Genomic DNA, 5119 nt, shown 5'->3' with positions numbered 1-5119 from the left:
TTTAGTCTAAATATCTGATGAAAACACTTAAGTTTCAGGTATTTGAAGTGTTAATGGAAGCATGGACACTTAGGCGCAAAAAAGGAACAAAAATTCTGAAAAGAACGAAGAAGTTGAAGCCTGGGCATCGCCTATCACACTTGGCGATTCGCCGAAGTGACGCATTCCACCTTTTGTTCCAGTACGCGAAGCCCTGAAGGAGAAGGATAAAAAAGGTGATGAAAGGAGTAGTCGGCGCTTTGCCGATCAGTTCCGTGAAGCAGAAGTATACTTCCCAATGAAACAGAACGCACAGATGCTAAAGGCAAAAACACAAACGGCGATGAACTAGAAGAAGGGCAAATCGCCGAGTCATTCGGCGTTCGCGACTAAACTCGCCGAGCGATCCGCCAGCACCTTTTTCTGAAGTCTATAAATACTAAACTCTTTACTAGTTTTTTGGGGAACAGGAGAGTAAAAAAACAATATTATAATTTTTACTTTAGCTTTCATATTTTCTCTCAAGTTTGGAGAGGGTTTTTTGGGAGACTTGAAGAGAAAAAGAGTTCATCTTCCCCAAATTGGAAGTGAGTCTTCTCCATTCTTCTTCATTTGCTTATATTAAGGTTTAATTTCTTATACCCATTTGATTTCTCTATCATTTTAGGTATAATTTCTTATTTTTTGATGTGTGGCTAAAAACCCCATTCTTGGGGTGTGATTTAGCAAATATGTGTTGATATTATTGTTGGGTATTGTTTGCTGATAGGTTAGATGCATTTTAATAGTGATTTCACCTAGTGGTTGTGGTTTAATTTAATGGGTTTGTAGTTTCTAATAGAAAACCACCCATGTGTTTTTGGCTTACTCGAGAGAGAGGTCACGAAACCAAGACCGCTAGACTGATGGCCTAAGGAGTGGGTCGACATGAGGTTCTGCCTGAGAGCTTGATCCTTAGTCCCATATCCTAATACTCAGCTCGAGAGAGTGAGTGGGGTAAGGCGTAGGCTGGCCTTCATGCAGCAAATGGGTGTTCCTATATCCTAACACTCAGCTCGAGAGAGTGAGTGGGGTAAGGCGTAGGTTGTCCTTCATACGCCAAATGGGTGTCCGAGAGAAAACCATTTGAAACAGGGTAAGTTGCCCGAGAGGGAACTTATTTCCATCTAAAGCTTAGCGTAGTCACTATTGTCTTGGAAATTTCCTATCGAAAGCATGTACCCAATGATTTATATCAATATATATTGCGGTCACACCCTAAGAACTTTTCCCCATACTTGATTTTCTTTTTATTTTTGTTATTTTAGCTACTTGTGACAAAAACCCCTTTTGATATTTGACACTTTTGTGTCACCCATTTGAATTTACTTTGTTTCTATTCGATAATTTCTTAAACTACAACTAACTAGAATAAAATTGTTGCCTAACTACTATTTTCACTACCACTCCCTTGGAACACGACCCTAACCCTTGGTTGGGTTAATATATTATCGACGATCGTAGACACTCGAACCGTAGGTTAGTGTCATTGGTCACGATAAGCATCAAAATAGCGCCGCTTCTAGGGAGTGGTGTTATGTAAAGATGTAGTTAATTAGAGATTTTTTTCTTTTTAGCTATAGTTTTGAGTGATTTAATTTTTAGTTTTGTTTTGCGTGTTTGTGTATTCACGTAGAGGAACGAAAAATGGAAAACTACTGCAGACTTCACACGGATCATCCCCTTTTTAAACTGCTGAACCTCATGGACAACCTCCTGACCTTTAGGCAAGTAGGGGATGAGACACTTGAGGGAATGTGGTTGAAATTTCAAATAGTGCTAAGTCCATGCCCATCTCATGGGATGACTGACAAAGCATTACTGGAATGCTTCTATAGAAGTTTAGGACCTGAGAATAGAAGTAATGTGAATCCACTATTCGTAGGTGGTGTGTTGTGTCAGCACTTTGAGGTTGTAGAGAAAACCCTTGATGGCATGGTTGAAGCCAACAAGGAAACAAAGAAAGAAAAAGAGTGGAATGCAATGGTTACTAAGTTAGATGCTTTGTCCAATCGAGTCGTGGCACTGGAAGCACAAGCCATGGAAAGGGAGAAGCATGTCATCCTCCAAGAGTGTAGAAATGGGAAAAAGCATGGAGGAGCGCGAGATGATGAGGTCCTTGCTCTCATTCAACAAAAGCTTGACGAATAAAACAAGAGGATGAATGAGATGAATGATAGCATGAAAATGCTAAATGAAGTGTCCACTTCAAACTCCATGGCTATCCAGCTACAAGATGCTCAAATATCACATTTGATGACAAGTCGCTATCCACCGTTCGATGAGGATTCGCCTAACTACACCATAGGCGACTCCGAGGATGAAGAATAAATGAATGACTTGCGTCGTGCCACAACGTTAACTAAGGCGCTGTTTGGGAGGCAACCCAAAACCCTTTAAGTATTATCTATTTCGTAGTAGAATAATGGTGTGTTGTTTGTACAGGTTAAAGTTAGGAAAATGTTTGAAAACGTGTATGCAGGTGAGCAGATGATCCAATTGGCGTGTCGCCGACTTGTTGGGCGAACACGATTCTTTCGGCCGTCTGACTCAAGGCACTATCAGCTTGGATCCTGTAAAACTTGACGGTTTGTAGAAAATTAGTGGCGCATCGCCGACCATGTCGGTGATTTCGATGAAGACCGCTGTTGGGATTCTCACATGATCTGCAGATCCTTCTACATTTGGCAAAGAAATTAGACACTGGGCGTTTCACCAAGTGAATGGGTGAACTTGATACACATCGCCGAATGGGCAGAAACTGGATGGCTTTTGTAAGCCACAGGTTTAAAAGTTCTACTTCACTCATTTTCTCTCACTTTTTCATCATATCAAATTCACTCATGCAGTTTAACTTTATATTTCTTGCATTTCTAAAATATTTTAGTTGTCGAATTTCACGCAGAGTTAGATTACGTTGCTGCCTAGCATCTCAGTAGCATTTTAATCGGCATAAAAGGTTGGTAACTCGAACCTCACATTTGATTCACAAAAATTGTACTCACTTGCATAATGTGATGACATTTAATCGTTGTTGAATCTCTAAGTTGATGGGATTACACATACTATCGATTGGTATTCGATAATATTTAAGTAATTGGTAAAATCCCACTCGACTGTGCCTTAATTTGAATTGTGTTATTATGGGTGTGTAAAATTTTTTGATGCGGTCTTCGTTGAATGTCTTAAAAGCTTAAATTGCGTTATCAGGGGTTGCGGGGTTGGATTAGAAAGAAATGGGTTGAAAATAGGCATGTTTAGCTGTTTGGCGAGTTGAATATAGCTCGCTGAACTCCTCGGCATTTCTCCCAATGTCCCCATTTCTCCTTTAATTGAATGCTAAAAGTATCGATTGATCTATTATTTTCGACGGTAAGTCTGATGTCTCCAGGTGCACTCAGCTACTCGCCGAAAGTTTCCTTGCCTGCCCCTTTGGCTGCACCTTTGTATTATCTGTGCATCATTTTTCAGCGCATCACCTAATGGGATGAACACTCCACTAATTGGTTTTGTGAGACAATTCTACGCCCGCGACTATCCTGCTCCCGTTTAACATACTTTCTAACTTTGCCCGAAGCATTTGCAGAAATGGGAAGATCAAAAGTTGCAGGGAGAAACATACCACCCTGACATGTAAGAGCAAGGGATTTCAAAAGAGACAAAATGATAGTAGAACTGGCCAAAGAAAGAAGAGAGAGTAAGAAAACAAATGCCAGTAGGAGGATTCCCATTGATCCCACCATTCCTCCGTGGAGACGCGAACTATACACTACCGTAAACTCCTTTTTGGTGGCTCATGATGTGGATAGAATGGCTGAGGCTAACATCGCTGCAGAAGCTGAGGCAAAAGAAAACAATGAGAAGTAGAATGGAAACACTTCAGGAGCTATTGTTTTGTATCAAGCTGATGCATCAAACACCAATGCACAGACAGATGAAGCAAATGCATAGACATGATAATCTCTTTACCTCTCTCTTTCTCTTAACTTTCTTCAATTCTGAATACTGTCATTATTTGCATTTGAGGACAAATACCTTTATTGTGGTGGGGTGAGTCCCACACATTTTGTGTTGTTTTTGAATGATGTTTTCTGTATACACTTAGGTTGTTTGTTTTTAATTGTGTTATTAAAAACTGCTTTGCGATTGTTTAAGCTTATGGCTCTCTTTTGGGTTTAATTGGAAAATAATTTGACCTTACCGAAAAATTTTCATTTTTCGAAAATTTTCGCCACCTCTTGTGTTGAAAGTGGCTGTTCTTGTACAAATTCAAGTCTCGATTTCGATCAATACTGATGACTTGAATAGTGCTTTCAATCGAACAAACATGAATGTGCGGCTACGACGAGAACAAATGAAGTTGCATAGATAATATGTGAACTCTTTGTATCTCGTTGTGATTATCCATTTCTCAAATTGATTCTCTTGTAATGACCGTTGCAAACTAGCGAAAGTATGTAGTTTTTTTTTACTTAAGTGTCGATGCCTTGTGTGATGAGCTTACATTGAACTTTTCATGAATAAACCTAGAATTTGCCCCGTTAGTCTGATTGATTTAGTAAGGTGTGTTCTTAAGATGATCTTAGGCAATTTTTGAAGAGTGTGAGCCAATTTGACATATACCTCTTTTGTGGCCTACCCGTGAGCGTGTGAAACTCTCTTGAACACTCTTTGAGCCTTACCTTTTTTTGAAAGAACTTTGATGAACCCTAGACCTTACTTGATCTACTACCTATAATCCTCTTGATTTGTGATTTAGTGAATAGCCAACTTAGGGCTAAAGCCTAAGTTGGGGGTGTGGTGAAAATGGAAAAGGAGAAGTCAAGAAGTGCAAGAAAAGTCTCCCTTAACCCATGGTGTGGCGAAAAAATGGAAACCCTCCATATAAAAAAAATAATGAAAAAGAAAGGTTGTGGAATAAAAGTACAAAAGAATTTGGGTTTCCAAGCAATCCATGGAGGTGAATAAAAAGATGGCTTAGAAGCACTAGAAAACGAATTGATAAAGGAAAAGATGGTGATGCCTTGAGAATACCACATCTCATAAGGAAAAAGTCACTGAGCCTAAATGACCATACCTTTGCACTAAGCCCCATTACAAG

Source organism: Solanum tuberosum, unplaced genomic scaffold (genome assembly GCF_000226075.1).
Source record: "Solanum tuberosum cultivar DM 1-3 516 R44 unplaced genomic scaffold, SolTub_3.0 scf00276, whole genome shotgun sequence".
Classification (NCBI taxonomy): domain Eukaryota; kingdom Viridiplantae; phylum Streptophyta; class Magnoliopsida; order Solanales; family Solanaceae; genus Solanum; species Solanum tuberosum.
This window is presented reverse-complemented; position numbering follows the sequence as displayed.